The following is a 21,951-nucleotide window of genomic DNA, read 5'->3' as shown; positions in this document are numbered from 1 at the left end:
TAAATTTTTTCAAACATTGTGCCAAGATTAAGACTTCAAAAACATTAGCTGGAGCCCTACTGAAAGAGTAGTCTAATTGTGTGGTATTTAATTACTTCTAGGTACATTTGCCAACTGGAAAAGCAAAATAAAGTCAGGGATTACATGCACAGAAAGAACGACTACACAGTTTAGATCCTGAGTTCATTTATCTCACTTTATTAAAACAGGGAAATATGTACATGGCACAGAACTACTTGTTGTAATATTACTTTTTATACTTAAGTCAAAAACCCCACATATGAGTTATGAAATGTTCTAAACAATGGCATCCACCTTGGGATGCTTAAAGCCGATTCTTTTGTATCTTGTAAATCTTAGTTATTTCTGGATAAACACACTGAAATCAGCCACTAATTGAACTATGTTTTTTTCCATCATGAATTGAAGGTATCATTTCATATTACAGAAAGTCTTGTATCTATACCTAAAGCAGTGGTTGTCAACAAAGCAGTATTTATTGGCCTCATAACTTTTAAAAACTTCTGATTTTTTTTGGCTTTGTTCACTGGGATAATTATGAACTGTCTTTAGTGATCCCTTAGTAAACTAACAGTTGGCTGGTAATCGATAAAGCTGAATAATCAGTCGGTCCTGATAGTAATGGAAACATTTACCAGAAGCATACTTTGAATTGTGCTTCTGCTTGCAATGAGATTGGAATAATTTTGTTGCCTTTCTTTTCAGGTCATGATTAAAAGTTAGGCATCATAAGGTCAGTTGGTTGGAAGCAGGAAGACTTACACAATTCATATGCTAAGTTTAAAGTGCCTAACACACTAGTCCATATTTATATTGGAATTTTTTCCTTCTTGAATATTCAGAAAGTTCATACCTGAGCTTAATTTTTTCCAGTAGATTGCTCTCAGGATAAACAGTAGTTTTCATTTCATCAGATGGACCACCAAGAGTCCAGCATGAATTGTCTGGAAGACTGGCTTTCTTTTGGTACCTGGCAACATGTAGGATGGATTGACTGTGTTTAGGACTTTTTGACCTAGTTCAGTGGCGAGGAGGTTACCTTTCCAATTTAAGCAGCTCTGCCTCTAACTTGAGGAGTTTTGAGACGCACAAGATTTCCATTATCTTGTTCTGAATTGCAGGGTTTGGGGTTTTTGCTGTGACTTCTTTTTTCCAGCCCTTTGAAGTGCCAGGCTCATGTTGTGCTTGCAGACAAAGAAGCTGAAGAAAGTTTTCGTCAACCTCTTCACATAAGGGTGTATTTCAAGCTTGTTCAGTAAAAGGCCTCGCCGTGCAAGTCCTTGTCTGGCAAGATAACAGCCTGAGTTCAGTGTGCTCATGGAACACTAATTAGTCTCTTCATTCAGATTTTCCTGTTTTCTTTTTTTTTTTTTTTTCTTTTTCCAAGAGGACTGAATATATAGCATGTCGCCAACATTCTCTGTGGTTTTCTGGAAGAATTTAACTGCTTCATGGAGGCTTGGAGAAAGCTGTTTCCTCTCATATATTTTTTTTTCAAGTCTTTTTCTTCCAAATGAGGTATCCAGACGGTGTGAAAGCATCATCTGTGTGTTTAGACAAATACTGTTCGCACCTACGAACTCTGCGATGGCGGAAATCAAGTATACTTCACTAGCGTCAGAATAATGGAACCATTGAAAATTTACAAACCAGGATGAGCACAAAGAACAGTCTTGTTTTCTGAAGTTATGTGCAGGAAAAAGCTCAAGTCATGGTTGATGAGGTGTCTCAGAAATGTTAACAGTGTCAAACAACTGGCAATTGGTTCCTGTGGCAGGAAATAGCTAAGGCAGCTCAGGGCTACAAGCAGTAGAAGCTAGTCTTATTGTTGTTGGAATTGTAGTTTCCTCCTTTTTTATCATCTGTGTTGTAAGTAAATTTGTTTTAGCCCTTGGAGAATACATATTCTACTTTTGTGTGGTCTCTGCTCGTTTGGTAAGAATGGTACTGGCTAATGTGCTCACAGCTCTTGGGGAAGTTAAACTGCTTGGCTGGTCACTTGGTTTATATAATTGTGTTTGTTACAGAGTCTGAAACATGGCAGGATGCATATCTATGCCATGAAGGACTATTAAAAACAAAGACACCAATTCTGGCTTTGGGAGTCTCAGAGCCACAAATTGCCAGGGGGGAGAGGTACCACTGTGCAGCTGGCCATTGCATTGCATTGCTGTAGACAGAATGCCAAGCTTTGATCTGACCCGCTATGTCTGTGTTCATCTACATCTGCTTTTATGTTTTGTCTGTGCATAATATTTTTAACTTGAAACCAATGGCCCCAGCCAGGGTTTTGTCCTGCTCTGTATGTCAATATAGGTGGTGATGAACATTAATATATATGAGACATGAGTAGAAAACACAACTACCTGTTAAAGTCTTAGATTCTTGCCAAGAAAACGGCTCAATGAAGTCAAACCCTTTCGTTCTCTTTGAAGCATCTCTGTAGTTCTAGATGATTCTATTTTAACACTGGAAACTATTTAATTCTTTACTTTTCTCCAGAGTAACCTGTAATCTTTCCAGGCACTTCAAGCAGAGGTGATAGCAAATCCTTCTGAATGTTACTGTGGATACCTCTTTTCAGCCTGGGAGATTCTATTGACTGTAGAAGTGAGCAGTTTCTGTTTATTTTCACATGCTCTTACAAACAAATATACAACTGACAAATGCTGCCTATAAAGTAATAACAGGATAAGAAACAAAAAATAAAGAAAAATAAACATTCTGAGCTTCTATTTGATATTTTTCAACTTGAGCTCTTTGAATCCAAGCAACGAGTATGTTCAGTGATGACAGCTCACGCCAATATCTTGTATCCCGACTTTCCAAATAAGTCTTGCATATTTTCTTTTGTTTTGGAAGGACCTATCTTTGGAAAGGGGGATCACACAGCTTGAAATTTTGCTTGCAACATGAAAAGAGAGAATAACATTTCTTCTGCATTATGTTTTGATGTTTGTTGCAGGGTAGATGAACACTACTCCACAATCTCTGTCAAATGAGAAAGGTCTGGGGATGGAATCAACATAGTCAGCCTGGCCCACTGTCCTCAGCTCAGTGTTGTGGTGAGAAGATCCACCACTATCTCACCATGGAGTATGCAAAAAATACGTGTGTATACTTGTAGATCATGCTGTTTTTTGAAAAGAGGAAATCTGGGATGTAGCAGGAGTCTCTTCTGGCGAAGCTATGATTTGAAACTTTTGAGAAACAGGCATCAAACCCATAAGAAACAATTATTACCTTTCACATGCTTTCTTTATAAAGTGTTTTCTTTCTGTGGAAAGTACTTCAGTGTTCTGAGCATTTATTAAAATATGGACACATAGCCAACTTGAGAAAATAAGGAACTTCGTCATTATAATTCCTGTTACATAACCCTCTCTGCTTCTGGTTTTCATCTTATGCTCATGATTTAAGTTTTAAGACCTGCCTCAGTGTGAGTCTGTGTTCTTTGTACCAGTAACACCTTGGCTAGAGCATCAAATTCAGACTTATAATGAAAAAAACATAGTTTGCTTCCAACCTTTTCGTGTAGTGTTTTGTGTTTTCAATATTAAAGCATTACTGCACAAACATCATTCTGGAGTGAGCAATTTGCTTCATGCAAAATTTGGTATGCCTGGTGAATTGATCATTTTGGGTTTCCTGGTAGATGATATGAGATACCCTTTTTTCCATTTCAGATTCAAGTCACAGTGTAGCCTCTCATCAAAGACGTGGCTGAGTCTTGCTCTTGTTTTCCTCCAGGATATTGCAGAATTGGCTCTTTGGTCTTAGATCACTCACAGTGTCTTCCCCTCTGCTATCTTCTTTTGTACCTTTGACTTAGACACCGTTCCTGTGTTTTAGTTTCAGTGCAGTGCAGCTCTCCTCGTGTTTTTTTTTTTTCTTTTTCCATGATTTTTTATTTTCAGACTTTAAATGAAAATGGGGAGAGACCAAGTCCACCTGAATCTGCTAGTGACAGTGATAAAGGTCTCACACCATCTTTCTTTTTGCTAGCACTTGCTGACTGGAGGTACAGAAGGATGTGATATATAAATCTCTTCTTATTGCTTTTTGTATATCTGTAGGGACTCAGCTCCTCTGGGGCTTTTACTCGTTTCACTCTTCAACTTCAGATTATTTTCTTTAATTTCTTTTTGCTGCTGGTACAATGGCATGTTCATTAATCACTCAAGCCCAAGGTGCTTGAAAGAAATAGTCTTTATCTGGTGACACAGTTCCGACAGCTTTTGCCTAACAGAACATGTGCTTTTCCAGAGCTCCTCCCCTGGATATTTTCATGTGTCTGGAAGGAGAGCTTGCTGAAAGGTGCAGCTGACTGCCACAGGGACAACAGTTTGGCTGCAAGATAAAGACAGCAGTCTAGACAGATCTGTCTCAGCACACAGGATAAGATTATTTTGCCTATCTGAAATTCTATTCTAATTGTTCAGTGCATGTTTGTATTTTTGGTGATGACATCTTATTCCTTCAAGGATTTTTATGAGCAGTAATCAGACTTGCCTAGCTTCACAACCTCCTGCAAATGACAGTTCACTTGGGATTTTTGGTCTTGCACTCAGTGCTTATAGCCTCATTAAAGATGTTTCCTTTAGAATTTCCATATTTCCGCTAGAGAGTTTTAAAGTGCAATAGCTGAAGAATTTGCCTTTATTCCATTATGAGATGTTTCAAGCTGGAGGGGATTTTAATGCACGGTGTGTGTCAAAAAGATGTGGAGCTACATCTGGAATGCTAAAGGCTAATGTGGACAATGCTGTGTTACCACATGGTTGCAGAATTAATCAATGCTTCCCTTGGGACAGGTTTATACATACCACAAGAGTAGCCCCCAAATACCTGCAAGACAAGACTTGCAGGCTGTTAAACAAAGAACCTATAATAAAGTCTTACTTACACCTTTTTCACTTTTCCAGGCATATTTTTGAGGCCTACAGACAGTCAGCCAAAGCGTCTTATGTCAGATGATGGAAAGACCATGTCCAGCAGCGTTTTAGAGAACCCTTTTGGAAGGTGATATAAATAGAATTACTCAGTTGAACTCTGATCCTCTCTGAAATAAGAATACAGCTGAAAAAGATTTGGAGAAAGCAACAAAAATGCACTGTATGAGGCAGAGACAAATAGGTCAGGTTGTTCGGTGTCATGAAGAAACAGACAAGGAATGAAACAGCGGATATACACAAAACTTTCCCTAGGTTCTCCAAAGCCATGAGCTCAGGGGAGTTCCCAGTGCGGTTAACATGGCAGTACACCTAAAACTGTTTAAATATCTCTCCAAAAAATGCACTGACTTTCAGAACTCAATACTCAGGCAAAAGTTTTAGAAGGAGTCAAATAATAGAAGAAAACCTGCTGCTACTGCAAATAGACATTAATGCTCAGGAGGTTATAAAACTTCATGTTCCAGGATGAAAAGCAGCCACTTCCTATTTCAGGTCAGGAAGATGCTTCCCCTGGAAGTCACTATTAAGGATTGTCCATTACAGGATTTTTAGCTTTGTGTCTCAATCCAAATAGTGTCAGTGGCACTGTTTGACTAGATGAACCACTGATTGAGAACTGCTGGTCTACTTTGCTCTAAATTTAACACCCCTTTTCATGTGTCACAGGCCATGCTGCCCTAATTTTACTTTTCTTTTTTTTTTTTTCTCATAAAGGCATGACAGGAATCGGAGAAAATGATTTCCTTGCTGATCTGAATACATACTACTATATCATTTAATTTGAGCTGTGTGTTTGGAGGAGACAGTTTTCTTTCCCCTGAAATACGGTAGGCTAAGTTCTGTTTACCCGTGGTAACAAAAGCCAAATGGAAGCAATGGTCCCCAATTTAGTACCAGTGTATTTGTAGAGCATTTCAGGGCTATAAAATGATCCTAGATTTTTGCTGTGGTAATTATTGTGAGCGAGCCAGCTGCTGGTTAATGGCGCTCACTGACTCACCTTCCTGTCCGCTCTGACTTGGGAGGATGGAAAGTGAATGTGGTGTTGTCAGAAGGGACAGCAGCAAATGAATGCCCCCAATAACCCATTAATAGAGCATCAAACAGTCATCAGTGCAGAAAGCAGAAAAACACAATTAATTCTCCAAAATATGAGAAAGTCTGCTGTCATTTTACTCAGTATCTCCTCAATCAAGTGAAAGTTGCTTCAGCCAGTTTTTTCAGGGGTGAAATATTAAGTACATTCAGACTTTCACAGATAGTAATTTCTGATCTGCTTAAAAGGATGAAGAAATACGAGGGCTATGTTTTGCACCCTTCCTGGAATACTGTGAAGATTCTTGTTCAGAGAGGAACATCTCTTCTCCTTGATCTAAGTGATCTCCAGCTACCATCATGGTGCTCACAGTGACACACACATATTTTGAGCCATGTAACAAAGCTTGAATCATGAAAGCTCAGGTCTGTGACATGGAAAGAGGCTTTGGTACACCAATAAAGCCATATCTCTGGGTGGTAAAAGTATATGGGACATTATCTTCTGGTTTATTAGGTAGATTTATTACAGAGTTGTAGCTCTCATCTCACAGTTAAATCGCAGGAGTCTTACTTATTTTTCATTCTCTTGCTCAGTACTCTCCATAATTAAATCTCACTCTGAGAGTAAATTTATTTTTCACGTGGAATATTAAAACAAACTCTCCCGAACCATTATGCTACTTGGAGAGTAACATCTATTTAAAAATATAGACATATTCCTATGGTTTTATGCAGTCAGTAACTCAAAATAGCTTGTGTCTACCACAGCACAGCTATCGTGGACTTAGTCATTCCCACAGAGGGTCTTTATTATGTTTGAAAAATATCAATTTTGAAATCAAAGGATCTGGTTCTTATTTACATGGCAATGCCAAGAGGCCTTATAGTGGTTGTTATAGTGACATTGTGCAGACCTCCTAGTCTCCAGGAGACTTTCACAGCATCGCCCTGCTCAGACTTCCCACAGTGTATGACCCTTCTTCTGGCACTGACGAAGCAGAGCACTGTTGTCTTTTCCCTGCATGCTGGATGGCATCAACCCATTGTCTATGGGTCTTTTATGAAATATTTGAGCTAGTTTTTCCTGGTACTACCACTGGAATTGCTTTAAATACTTAACTTTATCTAAAAATCCTTGTTAATGTCATGTTGATTGTTTTCTGGATGTCTGACAATATCACACTTTCGTATGTGTAAGCAGGTGTGTATTTGTTTTCACAGAATCCTGGAATCATATCATATCCCACATTGGAAGGAACTCACAAGGATTATTGAGTCCAGCTCCTGGCTCCACACAGGACCACCCAACATTCAAGTCCTATGTCTGAGAGCACTGTCCAAACACTCCTTGAACTCCAGCAATTCAGGGCCGTGCCCACTGCCCTGGGCAGCCTGTTCCATGCCCACCACCCTCCGGTCCCTAACATCCTAACATCCACCTGACCTTCCCCTGACAAAGGTCCATGCCATTCCCTTGGATCCTGTCTGATTACTCCTGTTACTTGGATTTCTGAATAAAGGCACCTTGTTTTACACTCAACAGAATAAATTGCTTACCCAGTTTGTAAGCACTGGGTTCCCATTCTTTTCCAAGCAATGTCATTTAGAATCATAGAATCATAGAATCAATCATAGAGTCATTAAGGACGTAGAAGACCAGTAAGATCATCTAGTCCAGCCATCAAATTTCAGTACAGAGTACTACTTTTCCAAAAAGTGTTGATCCAGGTCATTAGTTGTGAGGCAATTTTCATTTCTCAGTATCTCAATACTTGAGCCGTTGTTTGTTACTAAAGATGCTGCTAATCTTCAGCCCCTTGGTGCAGATCTTTCCAGCCTTTACCTAACTGCTACCTGCTTAGGCCTATGTGAGATCTGTAATTTCTGAGAAGAGCATAGACATGGTTAAACATTTTTGGGTGCCTTGCTCATGTGCTAACATGACACTTGTCACAGTGTTGCCTGCTTCCATACCAGCATTTGCTACCTGAATGCAATTTTTTCAAGGTGAAATACACCCAAGAAATGCACACTGTCTTTCAAGGGAATTCAACCTAGTTGCTGATTGCTAAAAGAGCAGTCAGATGGTTTGCATTGGGATGAATTACAGTCAAAAGGGCAACAGGTACAAGATCAGATCCTGTGAAGGCTCACGCAGAGTTGACCATGAAGCCTGCCTGCATCTGTTGCTCTTCTTCCTCTTATTTGGAGTATGCAAGCACTCATGAACTTCTGATTTCATGTATTAAGTATTCCCTGTTATCTATCCATCTATCTATCTATCTATCTATCTATCTATCTATCTGTCTGTCTATCTATTTCAGAGGAGAAATTATTTTATTTGGCTTTCAGCTTACTATCTATGTGGCAACAATTTCCATCTCCACTATATCGTCTTTCAGCTGTAGTATTTTCTTCACTTGGCTGCAAACTTAATGAAGTCATTTGCCACAGAAGATTTTGAAACATATTATTTATGGCTCCAGTCTGTCACCGTCAGACAATATTCTGGGGTGATGCAATGCGGCTGTACACAATATTTTTACATTTCTCTACAATTTGTTAGTTTTTTTCTGTACTTTTCTTGCCCTTTAAAAGCTATAAAAGGCAATACTTATTATATCTCATGTTAGAAGTCTGTGAAAATATACATAAATCTTATATAAATGATCCTTTCTGTTCTTTTTTGAAGTTTTTAGATTAATTCCTATTATGCAAAGGGGTTAAATAAGTTCTGATAAATTCAGTTGAGTCAATGAGCTAACTCCTTGATTTTGTCTTTGTTATATCTGGATTTGGGATTCCAAAGTACTTTTGAGACTTTTCATTAATAGGAAGGGAAGTGACTTTTTTTTTTTAGAATTCTTGAATGAGTGAGTTCACAGTTTGCATGACATATGAGACTCATTTCCTCATTTGTTCCTATTTTAAACATATACTTATCCTCCCACTGTTCCTGAAAAAGTTGTTTCTTCTAGATTCTCTGCCTAAGAAAATCCCTAAAAACAAATGCAGCCCCCAGCCTGGCAGACAGTGGGCAGTGTCTCTGAATAATGAACTGAACCTGAGTTTCAAGTTGGATATCAGGAAAGGGCTCTTCAGAGGATGAAGGGCATGGAACGGGCTTCCCAGGGCAGAGGATGTGCCCTCAAGCTGCCAGAGTTCAAGAAGTGTTTGGACAACAGTCTCAGGCATAGGACTTGAATGTTGAGTGGTCCTGTGTGGAGCCAGGAGTTGGACTCGATGATACACATTTAGAAAACTGTGTCCTGTTCTGTGCTCCTCAGTTCAAAAAAGACCGGGTCTCTCCTCGGGGTCCAGTGGGGAGCCAAAAAGATGGTAAAGGGCCTGGAGCATCTCACGTATGAGGAAAGGCTGAGTAACCTGGGTCTGTTCAGCCTGGGGAAAAGAAGACTCAGAGAGGATCTGATAAATGTTTATAAATATCTAAAGGGAAGCGGGAGGCAAATGGATGAGCCCAGGATCTTCTGGGCGGTGTGTAGCGATAGGACAAGGACTAATGGCCTAAAATTTGAACACAGGAAGTTCCATACAAACATGTGGAAGAACTTCTTTATGATAAGGGTGATGGAGCACTGGAACAGGCTGCCCAGAGAGGTTGTGGAGTCTCCTTCTATGGAGATACTCAAGACCCAGCTGGACATCTACCTGTGCGACCTATTGTAGGGTACCTGCTTTATAAGGAGGGGTTGGACTCAATGATCTCATGAGGTCCCTTCCAACCCATGCAGTTCTGTGATTCTGTGATCCTTGTGGGTCCTTTCTAAGTCAGGATATTCCATGGTGTTATGAATACATGTTGATAGGTGGCCTTTAGCAATACTATATATGTTCTATGTACTAGATGTACTATACTACTTTATGTACTAGCCAGCTACTCTTGATTTCCTCTGTATTCAGTGGAAAAGAATGGGCACTTCTTGGGGACATTTCATCCATATTGAAGATTAAAGTCTAGAAGAGAGTGATGGGTTGCATTCTGACTATAAATTGAAAGTCGGAAGTTCTCCACATAGGAATTTCTCTCATACCCTTGCCCTGAAGTCAGTCCCCATATGATTCCTTGCATAAAAGGAACTTCTCAGAGCTGCAGTGCCTACTCACAGCTCTGAGACTTCTGTATGGCATACAGAAGTGATGAGTGCAATGTCTAGACATCCTACCCCACAGAGGAGTTGTTCACCTTGCACGAAATCATGACAAGGCTGCTTTCACTGGTTTCATGGTTTCCTTTCAGCTTAAGCTTTGCAACAGAGGTATGTTCAAATGTAAAGGTGATCTTGTGCTTAAACTGTTCATAAACACTTGCACGCATTACACTCGTTGGAAGTATGGCGCTTTTCAGGCCACCTGCCTGTGCTTTTTCACATTAGTACTATTTCATGATGTCTACATCTTTGGGGATTTGCATTTGTGAAAACCCTTAGCCTGTGTTTAGTCAATCTTATAAAACTGTAAGTAGTTCAACTACATAAAGAATAAGAAGTAATGGAGTAATGAAGAATAAGAATGCTGATTTGTGGAGTGCTTTTTTATGCAAACTTGCCAAGTGTAACTTCTCCTAGAGATTTAATGAAGATCAAAGCCATTTATGGTGACCACATAATTAAAAGTAAAACGTTCACTTCTACTGTGGTCACTGATGTATTGACATGGTCGGTTGTGGCCAATTAAGTTGCGACTAAAATTTTGCTTCCTTCATTGTGTTTGCTAGGAAACAAAGTGTGTTTTAAACGTATGTCCTCATTTTAACTTTAAATGAGTTCCTTTGATTTCTTTTACTTTTTTTTCGGTAAAAGTCTTTTTTTTTAAACCATTCTGATTATTATTTGTGTTAATTTTTGCTATTATTCTTGCTTGAATCACTGATATACTCCCAACATGAGTCAAATCCACCGTACTTTATTCATCTTACTTTATACATAAGTCATTATTTTTTTCTCCTGTTGTCTTTTAAAAATGTATCAGTAAAATAACATTTAACCTCCATAGAAAGCTATCTTATAAACACAGAACTATTTTCTGTTCCACAGACAAAACAGCAAGTCTCCAGTTGCTCTGCTGCAAATGGAGTTACACAGTCCTTCCAGCAATTTTTTCACTGACAGAAACAATCAAAGGTAAAATAGTAGTTTTTGTTCCCTGGAATTTGTAAAACAGGACAGTGGTATTTTTCTTTCTCTTTCATAGCTTTTACAGAGGAAAATTTCTCCCAGCAGAAAACAAAAAATCAAGATTCGATGCCTTTTCTACACCTTTTCAAGCCATGCTTCCATTCATAATCTCCCCACATATTGATTTTACAGTCCTGGCTCTCTTAGTGATAAATACACTTGACAGAATTATTTGGCTAAAATATAGTAATTAACAGGCAAGATGGTGTTCCTAAGATTTAGGAACTGGTTAATTAAATACAATTGTCCACTAGCTAATGCATGCATGATTTTACTATAAACTCTGATTTTTCTAATTTGTCTTTTCCTTGTTCTATCTAAAATTTAATTAAAGAAGTCCCGTCTGGGCGTAAACGGGAGATAAAGACAAGTTATGAGCAATGCCGGAGTGCAAGGTAAGCTCAGCTGCACCGCATGGATCGTACAGAGCACGGTCAAGACTCCCCAGTGACTCTCCTGTATTACTGCAAAGAGAAAGATTTGGGGATTTTTCAGACATTGTGCTTTGCTAGTCTGAAGTAAAGCTGCTCAAGATGTGAACAGAAGCATCAACACTGATAGCAGTTTTGGCTTTATCGACAAAACAGTCTTACCTCTTCAAAATTATTTTTCATCCCCAGTGGTCAGAGCAGATGGACTGTACTGGTGTTGCAAAGGCTCCTTTTCCAGATAAGGAATTGGAAGCTGAGGGGAGAGAGTTTCAGACCTTGAGTGGACAGTGATGGACACCAACTTGAACATGAGCCAGCAGTGTGCCCTGGCTGCTAAGAAGATATCCTGGGATGCGTTAGGCAAAGCACTGCCAGCAGGCCGAGGGAGATGATCCTTTCCCTCTACTCAGCACTGGTGAGGCCACACCTGGAGTGCTGGGTCCAGTTCTGAGGCCCCTACTACAAGAGATGTGTGGACATACTGGGAAAAGCCCAACTGGGGCTGCTGAGGTGATGAAGAGACTGGAGTATCTCTCCTACGAGGAGAGGCTGAGAGAGCTGAGGCTGCTCAGCTGGAGTGGAGGAGGCTCAGGGGGATCTCATCAATGGCCATAAATCCCTGATGGGGATGGTGTTAAGAGGCTGGAGCAAGGCTCTGTCTGTTGTGCCCAGTGCCAGGACCAGAGGCCATGGGCACAAACTGGAGCACAGGAGGTTCCCTCTGAACACCAGGAGCCGTTCTGTGCTTTGCAGATGATGGAGCACTGGCACACTCCTGTCCCTGCTGGAGCAGGGGCTGGAGCAGGTCCAGAGATCAAACACTTTGTACCTCAACCATTATGTGACTCTGTGATTCTGTGAAGTATGGACATTTGGACAATAACTTAGTCTTCCTATACAACCAATAGAGGAGAACAGGCCCCAGTACTAGTTTCTTACTCTGAATGGTACTCATGAATCTCTTTCTCCTTTCCATTGACTGCTGAGATATCCCAGGAAAGCTGGTTGTGTAATTTAGGCACCTAAGTCAGATGCTGAAAATTTCTAAGACAGGAATGGTGTCACAATAATGGATTTGTTCTTGTGAATTTGCCCGTGAGACCTGCTGGCCAGTAAATACTGACAGAGGTGTTGATAAGTAATCATCAAGCTTAGAGTGGGAAATCAGAGCTGACATCTCAATGCCACCAAATTATCTGATACTGAATTCACTGGAATTGGTATTTCAGTCCAGTGGGTGAAGTGCAGAAAGACACACACTCATCCTGACCCATCGTGTATCATCCTGTCCTGTCCCATCCCATCCTGTCCCATCCCACCCTGTTCTATCCCATCCCATCCCATCCCATCCCATCCCATCCCATCCCATCCCATCCCATCCCATCACATCCCATCCCATCACATCCCATCCCACTGCATCCAATCCCACCCCATTGCATCCCATCCCATCCTGACCAATCCCAGTCTTCCTGACAGAATGCTCTCAGCACTTTGTACCACACAGAGAAAAGATGCTTAGATCCACAGTTACAGTACCCAACTCACGTAGAGAAAATTCGATGAAGAAATGAACATGGAAAGCAATTTGTCTTTTTCATGTTGAAATTTGTATGACAGTGATACTCACTTAATTGAAAGCTGTGTTTTCCTGCAAAAGAAAAAAGAAGTCTGTCTTTTCTACCCAGTAAAGTTCATTGTGGTTGCTAGAGAAAATAGTCTTTGAAGATACTTCAGTGAATATACTGCTCTTACTGGTAGTTTCCCCTGAATCTCTCACAACATAATTAAATGTTGGTCTCTGTAATTGATTACTGTTAGCTATTACCTGGACATATCCGGATATTTTCAAAGAGATCAGAGGTCACGCATAAGGATTTACAATAATTTTCCGCTCAGAGGAGGAGAGCTTGCCAAGTGGTTTGGATAAACCTGAAGGCATGTCTGGGCTGTGCATGGTGTTCATAATCCCTGTCTTAGACCTGCCTAGCTGGGTATGTGCATGTGGACCAGGGTGATGCCAAGGGAACGCACAAGCTGGAGTCCCAAAAGCAGAGCACCCAAAGCTGTGTGGTGGTGCCTACAGGAGTCTTGCCCTTCTTTTTGGAAACTCTGTTGCTAGTGCATCTGTCCTGTTTCTGGTTCCATATTTGGTGTTTTTCAGGGTCAGTCTGGTGATCTCAGTACCAGAATCTTCTGCGCTCATAAATGAAGAAAGAAGGCTGCCCAGGGAGGTGGTGGAGTCACCGTCCCTGGAGGTGTTCAAGAACCATGTAGATGTGGCACTGAGCGACGTGGTCAGTGTGCATGGTGGGGATGGGCTGACAGTTGGACTAGATGATCTTAGAGGTCTTTTCCAATCTTCATGATTCTACAATTCTGTGATTCTCTGAACTATTATCCCTGGGATTTTAATGTAGAACCATTGGACAGCTGCTAAAATTATGTGGGTTATCAGGTACAAACCGATGTCTTGTTCCTTCTGGATGAAAACAATTTTTAACAAAGTTATTCTACAACATATATATTTGCATTTGCCATAAGGGAATTTGCTCATAGATCTTGCCAGAGTGAGCATAGAAAGAATAAGACAACCGGCATGAAGAGGCACACAGCAGATGGCCTTTGTGCTCCCCTGAACCCTTACACTTGAGTCACCCTTTAATCCTACAGAAGCCTCTGAAGCCCTGCCTGCTGTGTTAAAACAAATATATCTGAGTAAGAGGGACTGGCTGCTGTGTGAGGCTTGCTTTTCCTCATTGTACATCTGTATCAGCAAGGGCTGTTTGGTTGTCCTAGCAGGGTGAGATCAAGGCAGCACCTTCCGTCTGTCCCCAGGAGCTTGGCACTGAGGGGTTCTTTTTCAAAGTCATTTTTCCCCGAAATTGACTTGTATGACTCACCCAGATTCAGAAAAGGGAGAGTGTGTGGGTGTGAGAGGTTTACAGAAGATTATTATACTCTCTCAATATTCCGCATTTCTTGTCATCCATCTGTAGCTTCAGAGAATCCAAAAATTAACCTTGGATGGGAAACAAAGCCCAGCTTTTAAATGTGCTGCAGTTTTCTGGTGTCTTTTCTTTCATGTTCTGAGGCACTTTTCTGGAAATATACTTAAGTGACTGGCTACAAAACACACTTGAGATGTGATTTATATGGAGAGGACAGCTTGAGACACTCCCTCACAGCACAGCGCATAGAAGTTTGTCATGTTTGGCTTGTCCTGAAGGGAAAAAGAGAGCTGTGTGTTTTCCTTCTCTGTCTGGGGAGAGCCCACCTCAAGATGCTGTTACTATATTTTAGGGAGTGGGGACTGTGTGGTTTCCTCAGGAGTCTTTGGAAGGGTCATCAGAATATGCTGTTCAAAATTAGAGACAGGCTGTTATTTAAAGGTGCCCACTGGGAACACTGTGAGTAGCAACTCCTGGAAGAATCATAGAATTGTTTGAGTTGGAAGGGACCCTTAGCGGTCATCTGGGCCAACTCCCCTGCAGTGAACAGAAGACAGACAGAGGTACCATCTTATTAGGTCATCTGGCAAGACCAGTGTAGGTAGAAAGAGTTGGAGTGGAGAAACAGCAGAATTTCCCAAAGAGGAGGGACCTCTGGGGTGTCTTAGTTACTCCACTCACCATTTGGAAATATTTGAGGAGGAAAAGAATAATGTCGCACAGCCAGGACCAACAGATGGGACAAGGGATGGGTTTTTCCCTGTGCAATTTTCCCTGGAGGAGGAAAGAGGAAAAAGTTTCCAACCCTTGGCCAATTATTTAGTCATACAGTTCATGCTAAGAAAAATCATCTGAAGGGGAAAGACAACCAGGTGGTGGAGATGGATGGTGGTGATGGATGGATGGTGGAGATCGACCCTGGAGTATGGAGTGAATGGGAAGCTATGCAAAAGAAAAAAGGGTTAGGTCACAGAAGGAGAAAGAAGACTCAGGTGAGAGAATGGAGGAGAGGGAGAGAACGAAAATGGACTTAAGGGACAGTTGTTCATTTTCGAAAAGGGGAAAAGAGAAGAAAGAATAAGAGTAGAAATTGCAGTAATGAAGAGAGAGGCTAGAATCAGAAAGAGCAGCAGCAGAAGAACCTAGTCAGAAAACAAGAATTAAAGAAGAATGTTCCCAGAGGCCAAGGAGTAAACAAATTTACTGAAGTTTTGAAAAAAAAAATGGGAGAAGAAAAAAGAAAGTTGCAGAACAGAGAAAAACTAAGTGAAAGAGAATAAAGGAGAAAAGTAGAACAAAGTTAAGGGAGATAATTTTTTATGCTCTAGTAAGCTTCATTCTGAGCTATTTTGGTATAAAATATCTGACAGTACTAGAGGAACTCTGGGAGAATTGGGGATTGGGGAAACCAATCTACCTGTCCCTCAAAGACAGCAGTGCTGAATGAAGCTCTGTCCTAGCAGGTGAGCCCCTGACCTTTGCAAGTTTCTGCAGGGCCTTTTAGAAGACCCTGTCTAGTAACATGAGGCCCAGGTTTCAGCTTTCAGTGTACAAAAGCACATTGTCTCAAAGCATATCTAGAAACATGGCAAAGTCAAGTCACGCTGTCTGGCATCTCATGGCTACATGTCCTCATTTATGAAAGTGGGACAAAGCCAAAAGCCTTACCAGGGTAGGGTTGTACTGCACTGTCTACAAAGAGGGAAAAATAATATAATAACAGAATAACTTACATTAAAAGGGACCTCCGCACGCCTCCAGAGCACAACTGGTGCTCTAGCCCCAAGCACTTTGGTGGTGCTCCATGGGACTCACTCCACTATATTAATGTCTGTCTTGCACCGGGGACCCTGCAGTTGCACAAGTGGTTTTGCAGCAGAGGCATAGGATTTGGGGCTTATGTGTGTAAGAACAACACAAATGTGAAGGTTACACAGTGCAGATGTTGAAAAATCTCAGTAGCTACCCTGTTATTAAGGTTTCAAAATCTAGGCATTTCCATTTTAGCATAATTGCATGGAGTGTGGTAGTTCAAATCCAAGAAAAACACTTTTCTAATAGCCTGGAAGCATGCAGTTTAAAACTGATACCCATTTAAGAAGTAATTTCTCCCATTTTATATTAAACTGGTTCCTTTTTTTTTTTTTTTTTTAAATCCAGAGGGCTGTTTTGAAGGAAAGGAAGTTTTGTTCTGTCACATGGCTGTTATTGTGGAGATTGAAAATAGCAAAGTACACCAGACAAAATTAGCATTGCTGTGCATTCAGATATACTGCTTCTTATATGCTCTTTTACTATGAAATAATAAAGTTTAGAGCTAGATATTTGTGATTCACCCATTTTTGATCAAACAAAGCTCTTTTACTTGAGACGAGAGAAAGGTCTGTTGAACACAGACACAGACACCAGATGGCTCAGGATATTTGTCTTTTTCTAGGATAATGTTAGAGTGCAGAGCCAAAACCTAGTTCAGAGACTGCCCTGAGGCCCCTTGGGGTTACAGTATTTTAAAAAACAGGCAATAACCCTTGCTTCCAGAACTACAAAACTCATTTCCCTGACTCATCTTTCCGATAACATTCACAGCATCATTTTGAAAAACAAGAAAACCCAATGACCAAATCCAAACATTTTCCTTGAACAAAGCTGCAGTGAGAGACTGAGCTTTTATTTGGCCTGCAAGCTATACAGTGACAGGCAGATATGATTGGAAGAGGGCACCTCAGGAGGTGAAGGAATGCACATCAGATAAAATCGCAGTATGTGTTGTATTATGGAAGTGGTATCTGTACACCTTTAAGCAAACCAGCCACGTTATCCCTGTATTATCACAGGGAACTTTTGTACTGCATAACCAAATGCATACCATTTGCATTCCAAATACCCGTTACATAAATATTTGTCATCTCTTCTTGTTTTGCTATGAGCTTTGCAGGCTCATTTGGGCTGTGCCTCGTGATCCAGATGCTGGGTTCATTTAGTCATGATTAGTTCCCCTTCTCTCTGACTTCCCCTATGACTTTTGAGTGAAGTTTCTCTGTACTTTAGCTCACAACTCATAAAATAGGAGCGAGTACTCTAGCTGGCCAAGGAAAATGCCTTTAACCCTTAGGAGGATCTTTAATTGAACCATAGAACCATAGAATTGTAAAATCATAGAACTATCAAACCACAGAACAGTTTGGGTTGGAAGGGACCTTAAAGCCCATCTAGTTCCAACCCCCTGCCATGGACAGGAACACTTTCCACCAGCTCAGGCTGTCCAGGCCCCTGACCAACCTGGTCTTGAATGCTTCCAGGGATGGGGCATCCACAGCTTCTCTGGGCAGCTTATGCCAGTGCCTCATGATGCTTGGAGTAACAATTTCTTCCTAGTATCTAATCTAAACCAATCCTTTTTTAGCTTAAGACTGTTATCCCTTATCATATCACTGCACTCACTGATAAAGAAACCCTCCTCATCCTTCCTGTAGGCTGCCTTTAGGTACTGGAATGCTGCTGTAAGGTCTCCCCAGAACTTTCTCCAGACTGTACAAACCCAACTTTCTCAGCCTCTCTTCACAGGAGAGGTGCTCCAGCCCTCTTTCCATTTTCATGGCCCTCTTCTGGACCTGCTCCAGGAGGTCCATATCCTTCTTGTGCTGAGGCCCCAGAGCTGAGTGCAGTCTTGCCAGCGCAGGGCAGAGGGGCAGGATCACCTCCCTCTCCCTGCCAGCCATGCTTCTTTTTATGCAGCCCATGATATGGCTTTCTGGATAGCAAGTGCACACTGATGACTTATGTTGGACTTGTGTTGAGCTTTTTATCTGCCACTGTTTCCAAGCACTTCTCTGCAGGTCTCCTCTCAATACAGTCATCTCTATGTCTGTATTCATCTTTGGGACTGATCTGACACAGGTGCTGGACCTTGCACTTGGCCTTGTTGAAGATCATGAGGGCCCACCTCTCAAGCCTGTCCAGGTCTCTGGATGGCATCCCTTCCCTTCAACATGTTGACCATACCACCTAGTTTGGTGTCATTCATAAACTTGGTGAGGATGCATTCAATCCCACTGCTGATGTCACCAACAAAGATGTTAAATAATACTGGTCCCAGTACAGACCCCTGAGGAACAAAACTTGTCACTGATTTCCACCTGGACACTGAGCCCTTGATCACAGCTCTTTGAATGCTACCATACAGCCAGTTCCTTATCATCAAGTGGCCCATCCATCACACACATCTCTCTCCCTTTCAGAGACAAGGATGTTGTGTGGGACAGTATCAAATGCCTTACATAAGTTCAGCTAAATGATGTCAATTGCTCATTACCCAGGTAACAAGACTGTATCCAGAGGATTTATGAGGGCCGTTAAAGAGGTAATGTACTGTCTAAGTCTCTAACAGGGGGTGTCCCTTTGACCAGGCAGGCGCTTACTCTCCAAGCAATGAGAAAAGAGATTTTCAATTTCTTCCCATGACAGTACTTCATGTGCATTTTTCAGGCTGTCTCTCAAAAAATTACAAGAGAAGCCACTTTCTAGGTCTTTTGTAGCTCAGTTAACACACTTATGAGCACTATAAAATGCTCACACTAAAGATGTTGCAAGGAACACACAGGGGAAAGTGCATGAGAGATTTCACACATCTTAGTTGTGTATTCCAGTGTACATAAAAGAACTTCTTTAATCAAAGAAAAAGATCACACCTACTCCAGACAGGTCAGTAGATCTGCTGCTCGTTCATACACTTAAGGATGAGCTCCTATATCACAGAACAATTTGAGATTCCTTGTAATCTAGTCATGTTAGCACAATTTGCTCTTGGTTTTGCAGGAACTGATTAATAACTTATCTGAAAAAAAGGATGGTTTGAGGATGAACTGTTTTTTAGCCACATTCACTAACACTTATAAAAGATAAGATGGCATCTCACCGTCTTGGTGTAGAAGTTAATGAGCTCATGTTTCACTGCTGTGATACCCGCTAGCACCAAAACACAGGATGCAATTGTTACCTATCTCTGAGTTGAGATCAGTGTGGCTGCTTCCAGAGTGATATTCCTTGAGGAGCAGAGGGATGACTGAGGTCTATGTCTTCATTTTTCTTTGAATTTAGAGTTCATGAGGTGAGGGACAAGAAGCACCACCAAAACAAGGAGAGAGCAAAAGCATACTTTTTTGGTTTCATGATTTTAAGACATTTGAAGATCAAGATATTTTCAAGAAGTGGCAAAATAATTGGAGGTGGTTTTTTTTCATTTTTAGAAATTTTCAGTGGGGCTTGGCTATTGCCATAGTGCTTAATTCATAACCAAGCTGATTGCAGATAGAAGGAAATGTAAAGGAAAGGTTTACTATAATTTCAGTGCTTATGCTTCTCTAAGCTTCAGGATGTGTTTTCTGGGACATAACAGTTTTGCAGATGGCATGAGCATTATGTCAGTGTTGGCAACAATTACTCCTTAGAAGATTTTTTTTTAATAGGTTGTGTTGCCTTGTGATGCACCTTCAGTCCCCACCCACACCTGCTGCTGTGTCTGCTCTGAGGGATGGAAAGATTGATTCTGTCTGATTTTGCCACCCACTCTGGAGCTGTTGGTTCGTAACATCTGCTGAGACTCTTCCATTCAAGCCAGATTTTGTGAATGGCAAAGCTGCCTCAAAGCCAGGTTCTGAAATGCTGAGCCTCTTCATTGTAGAGAATTCCTTATAGAAAAGTAAACCAATTGCCCTTTGAACCCGCTGTGCATGTGGCGGTGGTGTGTGTTTTATTTTAACTTCTCCTCTGCTTCTGTCCTCCCAGAGAGGGGCAACAAAGCTCTGAAGGGTCTGGAGCACAAGACTTATGGGGAGTGACTGAGGGAACTGGGATTGTTCAGTCTGGAGAAGAGGAGGCTCAGGAGAGTCTTTATCACTCTCTACAGTGATCTGAAAGGAGATTGTGGCGAGCTGAGGATCGGTCTCTTCTCCTAGGTAACAGCAATAGGACTAGAGGGAATGGCCTTAAGTTGCACCAGGGGAAGTTCCAGGTGAGGCACTGGAACAGGCTGCCCAGGGAGGTGGTGGAGTCACCGTCCCTGGAGGTGTTCAAGAAATGCATCAGTGTTAGTGGGCAATATTGGTAGTAGATGGATGGTTGGACTAGATGATCTTAGAGGTCTTTTCCAGCCTTAATGATTGTATGATTCTGTCTGATTCTGTCCCTACACACGTGTGTGCATATATACAAATCTTGGGAACTATGAGAACAATTCAGTGTTATAATTTTTAGAACTGAATGAGAAGGGAACCAGGCGAGTAAAGTGCTTCATGCTGTGAGGGCAATTCAGGCTTGCCTTTCCTAAAGTAAATTTGGTCAGTACCAGACAAGTTTGTTAAGAGTGTCACCGGATGCTTAAAGGGCAAGCATTAGTCACAGTGGTGCAGAGCAGCGTGGGGAGATGAATGTGAAGCTTGATTCATAACCTGGATGAACAGAAGATGCTTTTCAGTGAGAAGGTAAGAGAGGCAGCTGGAACATGAAAGAATCTACAACACTCAACAACTGTTACACCACTGCAAAGAAATCATTTTGCGGTATCTGAAAATGACTTTGGATAACAGTGCCCATCATCACGTGGAATAACTTGTGACTCAGCATTAGCAGCCACCTTGGTCATGGACAGTCTTCATAAGATGTATTCTGCTGTACAGAGATCTGAAAGCATGTGAAGTTTAGAAATCTCCAGTTCGATTTGCTTTGCAGAGGGAGACTTAATGCTAAAGCTGCTTCCCTGAACAAGAGATGAAAAACACAAATGTCTTGTTTCAGAGCTGTAGTGTGAAAAAGGCAGCAGCTTCGCCCTGTGCTCTGACCAGTTCTACAATGAATGGTGACATTTGACTAGCTCCTCACTGTGAAGGGAAATTTTACACAATTGTGCTGCCGTCTTAAAGGTCAACTGCCCCTCTCTGACATTCTCCTCTGTAGTAGGAGAGTTGGCATCATGGCATGTGGTTGCAGCCAGGGCCTGCTTAGGGTCTTCTAAATAGCCCTCAGTATTGTGTACATCTGCACAAGCCCATTAACGCATGCCTGTCAGATGCCCATAGTTTTCATTTAAAGATCATTTAAAAATCAAGTATAAGTTCAGCCCGTGCAAATCTTCTTATTCTCTCATTTTTAGTGTGGAAAATTCTTTGCATCCAAAATATACTGAGGCTGCAAGAAATGTAGGTTGCAAAAATCTTTAGCCTGACTTCTTGCTTGAAGCAGGGATATCACATCAGCCACAGCTTTGTACAGCCCGATCTTGAAAACCTTCATTGCTGCAGATGCCACAGTGTCCCTGGGTCCTTGCTCCAGTGATGCATGACCCTTCCAATGCATAAGCTTTTTATGT

Source organism: Numida meleagris, chromosome 1 (assembly GCF_002078875.1).
Source record: "Numida meleagris isolate 19003 breed g44 Domestic line chromosome 1, NumMel1.0, whole genome shotgun sequence".
Taxonomy (NCBI): domain Eukaryota; kingdom Metazoa; phylum Chordata; class Aves; order Galliformes; family Numididae; genus Numida; species Numida meleagris.
This window is presented reverse-complemented; position numbering follows the sequence as displayed.